The following is a 14444-nucleotide window of genomic DNA, read 5'->3' as shown; positions in this document are numbered from 1 at the left end:
CCGACACCGGAGTCGAACACGAGGTGTTAACAGACTTTAAACCCCTTATAAAAATATTTCCCAGACACTGCCAATCTGCGTACTAGTCGCTTTAAAAATCATATCTTGAGTTTCACAACTCGAAAATAAGTTTCGTGATTTTTCCCTGAAACTAGACTCATATGCCCATCTACATATTTTTTTCTAGAATTTTTGGTCGGGCCAATTAGTACAGTTTATTAGTCAAAGTCTCCCATGTTACAGGGATCGACTACCCTGACCTTTGCGCATTACGACTTGGATATCTCCTTGTACAGGGCTCCAATACTGATGCCGTTTGTTTCTATAGAAACTAGACTCAGAGAGGAATCTATAAATATATGGTATGACTCCTAATTATCTCTGGTTAATTTATAATGAATTTCCAAAGTCGGAACAGGGAATCCAGAAACCGTTCTGGCCCTGTCTCACGAGAACCTGAATATCTCTTAACATACTGTCCGTATGATTGTTTCGTTACTTTCCTATGAAAGTAGATTCATCAAGGTTTGTTTACATAATTTATTCACTATTTAAATCCATTCCAACTATTTTTAGTGATTTTCCAAATCTACATCACTACTGCTATCAGCATCTGCCTTTAAGGTAGACTTTACCTATTTCATGGTTTCCATGATTCAACTAGCCCTTTTTGCATAAATAGCACAATTTATGAAAGTGATTAACCATCCCTGTGGCCAATCCTTGTCAAGCATATCCACACCAAATGATTATAACATTATACTCAAACACATATAAGCCATTTTCGCATGGCTATCCAAAATTTATACAAGTCCAAAGGGTCCACGACCCACAACAAACGGGTAGTCCTATACATGCCATTTCGAAGTTCAACCAAAATTGTACCAAAAGGGGGGGCTTTGATAGTGTGGGCGACTTTGACTTCAAGATCCCGAGTCTGACAGCTGGAGAACCAAATCTATAAAACAGAGGAGCAATGAAACGGAGTAAGCAATTTATGCCTAGTAAGTTTTGAGCAAGGAATTTCAGCACAACAAAAGTATAGCATTCATATAGCTAAACGGATAATTTCATATGCACAAATTTACGATATCGTACTTGCTTCACATTATCAACCCTTATGTACATACACAAAAGATCAACTCAGCCAAAGGCCGGTAGCTCGTTTATCAACTGAGCGAATACTTATTTGTAAGGGCTCAACTAAATTCAAGCACATACGAAACATACCTCAATGTTGGGATGTTTCGAGAGTATTAACTGGAATTTTACAGCAAGTTCATTCATTCCCAAATCACGTACCTTCGGAATTTAACCGGATATAGCTCCTCGTTCAAATGCCTTCGGGACATAGCCCGGTTATAGTAATTCGCACAAATGCCTTCGGGACTTAACCCGGATTTAGTAACTCGCACAAATGCCTTCGGGCTTAGCCCGGAATTAGTATCTCGTACAAATGCCTTCGGGCTTAGCCCGGAATTAGTATCTCGCACAAATGCCTTCGGGCTTAGCCCGGAATTAGTATCTCGCACAAATGCCTTCGGATCTTAGTCCGGATATTGTCACTTAGCACAAGCCTTCGGGACTTAGCCCGGACATCATTCAAATAACCATGCACATTTAACAATAAATCATGGTCCATTCGTATTTCATTTTCGTTAGCAAAACTCAAACACAAGACATTTATCATTCTTGCAAATTCGGCTCAATAGCCACACAAAGAGCATGATTTTAATTTGCTTAAAACATGATCTAATCACATCATAATTTAAGCTCTCTTACTCAAGAACTTACCTCGGGTGTTGTCGAACGATTCCGATAGCTATTCGACCACTTTTTCCTTACCTTTATCGGATTTAGTTCCCCTTTGCTCTTGAGCTTAATTAAACAAATAAATTGATTTAATCATTTGAGCATCGAAAAGAGGAACATAAGGCACTTAGCCCATATTTATACATTAGACATTAAAGTCACATATGTACAGAATCATGAATCAAACTCAACATTTTAGCTAATTTTTCCCCCTTGGCCGAATATGCATGTCTATTTTGGGGCCGATTTCAACACTTAATACATTCTACAAGTATGGTCACTTGTATTGACTAAACACCCTTTTGTTTCAAGTTCAAAACTTGGCTAATACACACATATACACACTAGTAAAGCATCCTCTCCCTTTCCATCAATTTAACACATGCATTGCTCATTAACATGCAAAAGTTATATTCGGCCTTAGCACACAACTTGCTAGCTGATTCTTCTCCATTTAGCAACCAATGCACATATGTGCTCACTCAAAAATGCTAAAAAGGAAGTTCAAGAATCATCAAGCCACCATCACATGCATCATTAACAAGCTTCATATTTAGCATGCAATGGCATTAACACAAACTCCACCTAGGCCGAATCTTAACTCATCCTCATGCCTCATCACCACAACATCAAACATCAACCAAGAATGATGCATCCATGGCCGAGTGTCATTTCCATCACATAGCAAGATTTAGACCATGGGCTAGGTAGAACTCAAGCTAACAACTAAAACATGCATGCATCTCATGGAACATCATCAAACATACCTTAGCCTAGCTACATGCATGGACGAACCTCTTCAACCTTTCTTCTTCCTTCCTCCTTAAAATTTTTGGCCAAGGAAGAACCAAATGATGAGCATTTTTTTTTCTTTGTTTTTTTCTTTCTAGTTTCGGCTAAATGAAAATGAGAAAGGATGAACAAAAATTTTCTCCTTTCTTTTCTTTAGCTCACGGCAATGGGGGGGAAACAACTACACACATTTTTTTTTGTATTCATCATACTCCTTTTCATTATTTTATGCCCATGCCCCTTATTTTATTTTTTTCCTACATACCTCACTAGGCCAACATGTTCCCAACATGTTTCCACCCATAGCATGGCCAACCACTAGCTCAAATTTTGGGTAATTTGACATGCAAACCCATCATTTTCACAACATGCATTAATAGACCATTTTAAATTAGCCTATCATATTTTCACCATGTCTCATATCAATCCCTATTTAATAATTTCTCATGCAATTGGCAAAATTGGAGAATGAAACTTCCACATACTCATGAACACACATAATAAGCATAGAATATGGAAATCAATTATTTTTATGACTCGGTTTTGTGGTCCCAAAACCACTTCCCGACTAGGGTCAATTTTGGGCTGTCACAGTGGTTATGAAAATTTCTAATGAATTTGAGAGAAAAGGTGAGATTTCATAGTAAAGGACCAAATTGTAAAGAAAAGAAAATTTTCCTTCTTTTCTATTCTTCTCACGTTGTAGCATGGAAAGATGAAGAGAATTCTTCATCTTTCTTTGCTTATATACTAAATATAATAATAAAATAATAATATATCATTAAAATATTGATAAAATAATATTTATCTAATTAAACAATCATAAAATATTAAAATATCTCTAACATCATCATTGTCTTCTAGAGTTCTCTTTCTTTCTAATTGACCATTTTGCCCTTTATGATCTTTTAAAATTCCATCCTTGAGTCATTACTTAATTTAGCAAAATTATGATTTAGTCCCTCATAATTCTTCACCTATTCAATTTGGTCCTAATTCATCCACTTTCCTTAGTTTCTTGATCATTCCACCCTTAAAATATTTGCACTATTGGTCTTTCAAATTTTTCATATTTACACCTTAACCCCTCAAATTTTAAGTATTTACTCTTGGGCAACAAAACTTTTCTCACTTTTACGATTTAATCCTTTCTTGCATTAATGTCATAATATACTTCCCCATGTTGCCATAACTCAAAATTTCCTTTTTTGTCACTTTATTTCTTTATTTTATTATATCAAAGATACTATCTTACTTTTTTACTATAGTAATTTTGGGGTATTATAGGAGATGTAGCGCTGAGCGCATATCATATTATGATAGTTCTCTAATACCCTAGGGGTCAAGAATGTTGGAAAAAAATTTGGATTGAAAATTGTTGTCTTGTGCGGTGGAAAATTAAAATTTTCAAAATCAACCTGCTTTGTGATATTTATAGCAATAAACCCTAACTGAATTCATACATGTGTTTTCGGCTTAATAGATGTTCGTTTTTCCCAACTTTCAACCAAATGATCTTATCTACTATTCTTGTACCATGAACTACTTCGACTGTGGGCTCGAACCAATTGAATTGAAATACAGAACTAGAAAAAGTTTTCTCTTTTATTTAGGGTGAAAACGAAATTTCTCTCTTCTTTAATAGAAATCAGTAGAATAGTTATTCTGGAAAAAATATATTTAATAGTTGAGAATAAATTCTCTCTATTTTTCGACAGAGTAATAATATATCCAAGTTCTGTTTTATGCCCTACCAGTGTCATATATTTATAAGAAGAGAAGGTAAAACCCTTATTGAGTTGTAGTGGTTTATTTCAAATAAAAAAACAATTTCCTTCTTAAAGTAAGAATGGGGTGGACGACACAATACTAGGGTTGTCGCCCCCATCATGTTATATAAGGGGTTTTGGGCCTCTCTCACATTGGGTCCAATTAAGAATACTACCTGGGCCTTTTGACCTAATACTCTGTAATGTGATCCACCTCGATTTGATTTTTTTATTTCCTAAAATAAAATTTTAATATTTTATATTAAATAATTTTCTCATCCTTATTTTAACCCTAGTAAAATTTTGACGATTTTACCCCTAGTACAATTTTTAGAAAATATGTTTAATATTTCACAACTCAACATGTTCACTGTGACCGAATGATTTATTTTCATTTTCGGGCTTCAAAACAACTCAAAAATAAACTCATTCTTCCAATCATTTTTAGGTAATCCATTTAGAATTGCAAATGAATCATTTCCATTTTATTTTGGCAACCTACATTCATTTCCAAATGATTCCATTTTTATATTTTAAAAAAACTATAATTATTCCTTAATGTTTCTCATTTCTCTTTTCCTATTCATTCCGTTCATTTCTATTCAAACACGCAATTCATTTCTGGTTTTAACGAGCTAGTGGAGGAACTGATTGGACATATGTAATTTGGACTCAAATTACTTATAATTAAGTTCCAACTTTTCATCTATTAATTATAAACTCATTTAGTCACGAAGTCATTCCACTATAGTATCGCAACTGAGCTCTCCCTAACAACATATCATTACGAAAGCAACTACCCAATGCTTGTCTAATGACATTGTCATAAGTGTGTTACCCTCATAGTGTTGGATCTGGTGCCCTAAGTGTAGTATTTTCGTCTAAGTACACTACTAATTTTTTTCTAATAGATTGGTTAATAAAATTTTTCATGAATTACATTAACATTTTGTATATTTTCCTCACATGATTTTTGTACGCAAAGCAAAATGGAAGCAAATATTGCTCACCGGTTGTCTAATGCTTAACTAATATTGAGCAGTATTACGTGGTCGGATCATAATACAAAAAGATAGCTTTTATTAGTAGACGAACCTAAACATATCCTTAGTCTAATGAAAATGAGAAAACTGATTAAAAGACTAATATGTTGTCAATCAAGTCTAATTGGGGAGATGTTTCCTCTCAGGCATCAGGGAGGACTCCCAGAAGATAGAGACATAGATATGACTGACTGGACTGATAGTACATCGGACAGGACCCAAATAAAATAGATCTTGAATCTGTTCATAAATTTATTCACTTGTAATGTTCATAGTGCGACATACTTAAATCCTGAGTGGATGACAGACTATGTATGCATGAATCGTATACTTTGATGTAAGTAAAACCTTGAGTTTGAATATATAAGAAACCAAAAGCTAGTGTGTTGGGTGTATGATTTTGTTGTATATAGCGTCATTTACAATAGTGGATTTCATAGCCCGAGACATGGATAAATGATATTCTCTCTTTGGAATTACATGGTTGATGAAAAATAAACGTGGTCATGATTTGTTCATCTTTGTGATGAATGATTTGATCACTATTTAATAGTAATTGATTCTTTCTGAAAGAAGATGTAATGATTAACATGAGATAAAATAGGATTATATTGGGAGAACGGGTATTATCCCAAAGTGATCAAGGATATCCTTTAAGGGTAACACACTTATGACAAGGTTATTGGATGAGCACTGGGTAGTTGCTTTAGTAATGGTATATCGTCAGGGAGAGCTCAATCATGATACTATAGTGGAATGACTTCGTGACTAAATGAGTTTATAACTAATAGGCAAAAAGTTGGAACTTAATTATAAATCATTTAATCCCTAATTACATATGTTCAATCGGTCCCTCCGCTAACTTATTGAAACCAAAAATGAATGGCGTGTTTGAATCAAAATGAACGAAATGAATAGAAATATAGAAATAGAATCATTAAAAAATGTTTTTCTCCAAAATGGAGAAATGGAATCATTTGGAAATGAATTTTTCTCAAAATGAAAATAAGAAATGATTCATTTGCAAATGTACATAGATTACTCAGAAATGATCAAAATAATGAGTTTATGTTTTTAAGTTGTTTTAAAGGCCGAAAATGAAAATAAACCATTCGGTTATAGTGAACAAGTTCAATGATGAAATATTAAACATATTTTCTCAAAATTTTAACAGGGATAAAATCGTCATAATTTTACTGAGGTAAAATTGGGATGAAAAAATTATTTAATTGGAAAATTAATATTTATTTTGGAAAATAGACAAATATGTACTATGTTGGATTATTATAAAGTGTTGGGTTAAAATTCCAGAAAGCATATATAATTGGGCCCAATACGATGAGAGGCTCGAATCCCGATCATAATACATATGATGGGAAGCAGACCCTATTAGTCCCTCTACTTCTCCTAGTTGAACTACAAAATTGTTTTTTCTATTTGGAATAAACCTTTACAATTCAACAAGGATTCTACTTTCTCTCCCTATAAATAAATGGCACCAATAGAGCTATTTACATAACTTGAAGATAATGTTGTTGGGAAATGTGTCCATATTGTAGTAAACATGTAACTGCTTTCTATTTATTTGCACGATGAATAAATAAATAAAGTTAATTTCATATTTCACTATTATGTCTTTTGTATTTCTATCTTTTATATTTTGCATGCATAGTGAAATTATGACAAGAAAATATTAGCTCATTGATTGTCTAAGTTCAAACTAAAGATAAGTGGCATTGTAAGAATGTTTACGTTGCGAGAAAGACAACTTACTTCAGTAGATAATCTAAATAAGTCCATAATCCCATAAAAGAATTGAAGTGAACATTTGATTAAAATACTGAAAAGGATTATTATATCATCTACAATTCCAATTGGGGAGATGATTAATCTTGGCTATCGAAGTAGTTGACTCAACAAGTAGAGACATAGATGTAATCATTGGCAGAATAATACATTGGACTAGATCTAAGATGAATTAATTCTGAATCTGTTTGTGAATTACTTCACTTGTGATGTTCATGGTGTGATTTAACTAAACCCTGAATTAGTCACGGACCATGCATATGCAACTTATGTGCTTCAATATAAGTGGAGTCTTATGCTTTAAATATGATCGAGCTCATAGCCAGTATGTTGGGCACATGACTTGTGTATGGCATGGCTTTACTAGTAACATTGGAATTCATAGCTCAATTAAAGAGTTAATGATATCCTCTCATTGGCATTATGTGGATTGATAAATATGAAACATAGCCACGGGTTGCTTGTTCTCGAATGAGCAATTTTATGACAATTATTTGTTGATAGTGATCATATTAATCATTAAGAAGACACAATGGTGACAATGAGATAAAATAGGATTGTATTGAGTGAACAGATTTAGCTCAAAGGAATTAAGGATATCATATGAGGTCATTGGACAAAGCAGTTCGTTGAATTGCTTTCGTAAAGAGTATAAAATAAGGAGTTTTCAATCATCGTACTTCTTGTGGACTCACTCTATGATTAAGTAATTGTGAATTATTGAAACGATGCTTTTGGACATAATTGCAATTACTAGAGCCTAATTGTATATGTCTGATTGGTCCCTCCACTAGCTCAACAAAAGCTCAATCGGATTGCATTTGAATCAGAAGAAAATTTTACGATTTTGGAATTAATTTAATTGAGACGATTTATTCGATGTGGAATTAAATTAGGTGGTCGTAAGAATCGTTCAACTAGAGAATTTGATTAAACAATTTTCTTGAAAAATTAATTTGGAAAATCTAAGTGATTTTTGGAAAAATTAATTTTGATCAATTAAAAGTAAATTAATCAAATTAATTAAAATTAATATGATATTTTTGAAAATTAATTTTTAAGTCAGACAATTGACCTAGAGGTGCTCATGGGCCAGGCTAGGTCAGGTTAGGGCCGGGCACAGAAAAAAATTTCAGCCCACGTCCTAGGCCCGGGCCTGGCCTGGCCCAAAATATGGGCCTAAAATTTTGTCCAGGCCCGGCCTGGGAAAAAATTCCTAAGCCCATCCCATTTTTTTAATAAACACCAAAAATTTATTTTAAAATTAAAAAAAGTATTTTAAAAATATTTTAAAAATAAAAAATAAAAAATATATATATATTTATTATATATTCGGGCCGGGCTCGGGCCAAAAAAATGGTGCCCGAGGCCTGGCCCATTTTTTAAACAGGCCTTTTTTTGCCCAAACCCATATTTTGGGCCTATATTTTTACCCCAACCCTCCCATATTTCGGAAGGGCAGCACCTCTAAATTGACCCAATTGGTAATTGAACTTGAAAATTGGACCTGATATCACAAATTGGGCATGAGAACCCAAAACGAGACCAAAACCTCAAAAAAAGTAGTGAAATCGGGCCCGGTATGTGAAATCGGGCCTACAGTCCAATCGATGGCTTGACCGAATTGGCTGTGTCGTCACTGACTCGGACCGAACCAGCAACAGCCGAACTGGCTTGAGGTGCTATAAGGGTGTCACACCTGCATCACCAGACACAACGGTGCCGGCAGCTGGGATGGCGGCGTCTCGGTGGTCGACGGCAGTTGGTCTTCGATGGTTGAGCAGTGGAAGAGTTACACTCCTACTAGGACTCTACCAAAGAATTCTGATTTCAGATTAACTATACCAAAAATAATATTATTTTAATAATTTAATATTTAATTTAATTTAATGTTTATCTACATTATTTTAATAAGATTTAATTTTAAATTTAATCTAATATTTATCTTGATAAATATGATATTAATTTAATATTAAAGTGATTAAGTTTAATCATAGTTAAACTCTTTAAACTCTCCTTATATAAAAAGAGCATTGGGTCATTATTTTTCACACACTTGAATTCAAGAGAAAGTTGTAGGGAGAAAATTCTCAGAAAAGATTATTTCAGAAAATTTCTAGATATATTTTTCTTATTTACAACTTGACCCAAAAATTTAGAGAAATTATAAAATTACTCCACTGGTAATTTTTGTGAAAATTTTCTTATTCAAAACGAGCACACACTCGATAGACGTGAGCTTGAGGATAGCGAAGAATACTACTCGGTCGAATTTCATCCTAGATGAATAAAAAAGGTACAATTTTGATTAAGTGTTTATTACTTTAGATATCACAATCAAGATCTTGTTTTGGAAAAAAAAATTTAGAACTCTATTTTCCCTAAATTTATTTCCCGCCACATTTTACAAACTAGTTTTTTCCAGCAAATGTTACTCTACCGAAAAATAGAGAGAATTTATTCTCTACTATTATATATTTTTTTCAGAATAACAATTATGTTGGTTTTTATTTTGAAGAGAGAATTTACATTTTCACCCCAAAAGTAAAGAAAAATTTTTCTAGTTCTGCGTTTTGATTCGATTGTTTCGAGCCCACACTCGTAGCAATTCGTGGTACGAGAATAATGGAGAAGATCGTTTGGTTGAAAGCCAGAAAATGACATGGATCCGTTTATCTGAAAGCACGGGTATGATTTCGGTTCAAGGTTTGTTCCTATCACAAACCAAGTCGGTTTTCAAAATTTTAATTTTCTTCTATACAAGAAAACCGTTTTCAAACCGGATTTTTCCAACACATGGGATATCCTTGATCTCTTTGGGATAATATTCATTCTCCCAATATAATCATATTTTATTTGATGGTAATCATTACATCTTTCTTCATGAAAATTTAATCACCATCAAATAATGATTAAGTCATCCATCACAAAGATGAACGACCCGTGACCACATTTACTTTTCATCAACAATTTAATGCCTATGAGAGGATATCATTTACCCATGCCTTGGGCTATGAATTCAACTATTGTGAATGACACTACATATTGTAGAAGTTGAACACCCAACGCACCAACTTTCAGTTCATTATCTATTCGAACTCAGGCTTTTACTTAATTAAAGTGTACGAGTCATGCATACATAGTCCACCATCCACTCAGGATTTTGGTATACCACACTATGAATGTCACAAGTGAATAGATTCATAAACAAATTCAGGATCTATTCTACTTAGGTCCAGTTCGATGTACTATCAATCCAGTCAGTCACACCTTAAATCTTTATGCATATTTTTATTATCAAGTTTATTATGTTTTATAGATTCCATGAAGAACTAATTCACTTATGCGGGATTAGCGAGTGGAGGTGTGATTGACTAATTTTTATGTAGGGTTTTCTTAGCAGATCAGTTGTTTGAAAGAGGAAGAACTTAAAACCTAGGCTTGAAGACCCTAGGAAGTCATTTAGGTGGGAATTCACCCAAAATTGGTATGACCTATCTGTGAATATCTTAGCCCCAAACCGGTCTAGACTGTGAGGACAAGAGATAAGTAGTTCTTGTCGACTCATTAGTTTAGTGGAAGATTGAGAGATCCTACTAGGGTAACAACTAGTTGATTGAATATAACCCCGAAATAGGGATTAGTTATGACCACTGAAGCAAGCTAATCACCCATATTTAGTTTTGATTGAGTTTAGATTTTAGTTATTTGAAGTTCACTTTATTTATGCAATTTTTATTCTTTATTTATAAAAACAAAAAATCTCTTATTTATGTTTACTCGTAATATAATTTATTGAATTCACTAATTAATTCTATTTGCGTTTAGGCTAAATTTAACTTAGTACTCGCTTCCCTTGGAGTACTCACCTACTTCGTTGTAAAACTATATTACAACCTGACTCGTATACATACGGACACTACCTCAATTTCACATCTTTAGTTGCAGTATTCACACTCTAAATGTTAGTAAGTTCAGAGGCGATAAGAGATCAGAATTTTTGGGTGCATTGCCTATGCACATGTCCTAAATGAGGAAATGAAGAATCTTGATGATAGAGGTGAGAAGTGCGTCTTTCTTGGTATAAGCAAAACATCAAAGGTATACAAGTTCAATCCTATGGCAAAGAAGGTCATGATTAGCCGAGATGTTGTGTTTGATGAATAAAACACTTAGGATTGGGATGAAGCACAACCTACTCAAGTCCTTTATGATAATGAAGTTGAAGAAATGCCTGAGAATACTTCTCCACCATCCACTGAAGTATTGCCTACACATATAGAAGAAACTAGTGCAGCAGTTGAAGCACTTCGTCATGTTGGAAAAAGGCCCGCATGGATGCAAGATTATGAGGTAACTAAAATTGAAAAAAATGATTATGTAAGTGTTCATTTTGCATTATTTGCATATTGTGACCCAACATATTTTGAAAGTGTTGTCAATAAGGCAAACCCAACAAGTTTTGAAAGTGTTGCCAATGAGGCAAAATGGAAAGTGGCAATGGATGCTGAAATCGATGTCATTGAAAGGAATGATACTTGTGAGTTGACTAATCTTTCTAAAAGGTACAAAACCATTGGTGTCAAGTGGGTCTACAAGATGAAGCTGAAGGAAAATAGGGAGGTTGACATGTGAAAGGTGCGGTTAATGGTTAAAGGGTACAAACAAGAGTATGGTGTGGACTACACATAAGTTTTTATCCCAGTTGCAAAACATTACACCATCAAATTGGTGATTTCTTTAGCAACATAAAACTCTTGTCCTATCTTCCAGTTAGATGCCAATTTGACATTCTTACATGGATACACTGAGGAAAAGGTATTTGTTGAACAACCCCTTGTTATATTAAGGTTGGAAATTAGCATAAAGTTTATCGATTGAAGAAAGCTCTTTATGGACTAAAACAAGCTCTACGTGCTTGGTATGGTCGCATTATGGGTTATTTTTTAAAAGTAGGGTTTCAAAAGTATCCATATGAATATACTTTTTGTTAAAATTGAAGATAATAGGAAATTGCTCATTGTGTCATTATATGTTGATGATCTTCTTTTTACTGGGAATGATAGTGTCTTGTTTGATGATTTCAAGAAATATATGATGGATGAGTTTGAGATGTCTAATCTTAGGAAGATGCACTATTTTCTTGGCCTAAAGGTGATGCAATCTGATGATGAAATTTCTGTCTCCTAGAAAAAATATATGAGAGAAATTTTAGACAGATTCAAGATGATGAATTGCAACTCTACCAGCACTCCAACTGAGTTTGGCTTAAAGCTAATTAAAGAAGGAAATGGGAAGAAGGTGGATAGCACACTTTATAAGCAAATTGTAGGCAATTTGATGTATCTAACTGCTATGAGGCCAAACATTATATATTATGTGAGTCTTATTACCAAGTACATGGAGAGCCCGAGTGAAAAACATTTATTAGTTGCCAAGAGAATCTTTCGTTACTTGCAAGGAACCAAGGATTTTGAGATTTTTTTACAAGAAGGGTAAAAAGTCAAACATGATTGGCTTCACCAATAGTGATTATGTAAAAGATCAAGATGATAGAAGGAGCACTTCAGACTATGTTTTTATGCTTGTCACAAGGGCTATTTTGCTGTTATTAAGAAGCAACCCATTCATATTATCAAGCATAAAAGCTGAATTTGTTGTTGCTACAACTTGTGTTTGTCAAGCTATTTGGCTTAGAAGAATCCTTGAACAATTACAATTCAAACCAGAAAGAGCCACTATAATTTCCTGTGATAACAACTCAACCATCAAGTTGTCAAAGATCCTGTGTTGCATGGAAGAAACAAACATATTTATGTAAAATATTACTTTCTACAAGATCTTAGTAATGAAGGAGCGATTGAGCTAGAATATTACGGAAGTGAGGATCAAGTTGATATATTTACCAAGCCTCTCAAGTTGCATAATTTGTTAAGTTCAGGAAAATACTTGGCCTTAGATATCAAATAGTAAGTATGTATTAAACTGAAAGTAGTAAGTATGTATTAAACTGAAAGTGTCCTTTAAGGGAGGGATTGTTAAGATATTTTTGGTTAAATCATCCCTAAAAATTATGAATTACCAAATATGGTTGATTATTTTTCTCATATTTAGTTTTGCTATTTAGCTTTGAGCTTACTAATTTTAGCAATTGTAAGCCTATAAAAGGTTAGAACCATTTAGAGTTATTCATCAATTTAATAGAATCTCTTATTTATTTTAGTTAAAAGCTTATTTTTCTCTCTTTCTCTACTTGTAAGTGCAACAATTTTAATAGATACTAGTTTTTTTATCTCGTTCGATGCATAGATTGCTCGTGTATTTTATAAAATTGTTATCATTTAAATAAAAATATTTAATAATCACAACTACAAAAAAATTACTTTAAACTCATGTAAATTATTTAAATTTTGATAAGTTATTTATAAAAAATTTTATTAGAAAATTATAATTAATATTTTGAACTTTAAAAACTTGAAAAATTAGTTTTAAAATAGTATTTCAGATTTCTCAAACTTTTAAAATAAACAAAAATTTTCATAAATTATTTTTATATTATATTTAAAAAAAATTTAGAGTTAAATATAAAATAGTTTAAGAAATTTTAAAATCTCATTTTAAAATTTAAAAAGTTTAAAAATATTTATAGGGAAATTTTATTTTAAAATACTTTTTAAAAATTAAATTTTAATAGTTTTGATAAACTGCTATTTCAGTTTCAATTTTTTTTAAATTAATATTTTAAATTCATTAATTCATTCAATGAATGGAATCATAAAATTTAGAGAGAGAAAAAATAGCAAACACTTATCGTAGATGGTGACAAACAATCTCCATCAACACAACAAAGGCTTTCGCCTCAGCATCAATAGAACATTATGACACATTGATAATTGGTTTTGTCACAACGCAAGCACGACATATTTGGAGTAATTACAAGCATTTAATACGATAATTAAATCATCCCCAGGTGGTCCAAAGCGACGAGCAAAAATCGACAAAAGAATCGAGCATTTGCCAAAGTAGAGAGGACGACAACAAAACCATCCCTAAAATCATTTGTAAAACTAAAATTACATGTATAAGCAAGACTAAAAAACGTGCTACAAGAGCAGACAAAAACTTTTAAACCTAAAGACTAATTAAACAATGAATAAATAAATAAATAATATAAAACTTAAGACAACATGGGTCTAAATCGACATGTGAAATCATTTATAAT

The sequence above is a fragment of the Gossypium hirsutum genome, chromosome D09 (assembly GCF_007990345.1).
Source record: "Gossypium hirsutum isolate 1008001.06 chromosome D09, Gossypium_hirsutum_v2.1, whole genome shotgun sequence".
Classification (NCBI taxonomy): domain Eukaryota; kingdom Viridiplantae; phylum Streptophyta; class Magnoliopsida; order Malvales; family Malvaceae; genus Gossypium; species Gossypium hirsutum.
This window is presented reverse-complemented; position numbering follows the sequence as displayed.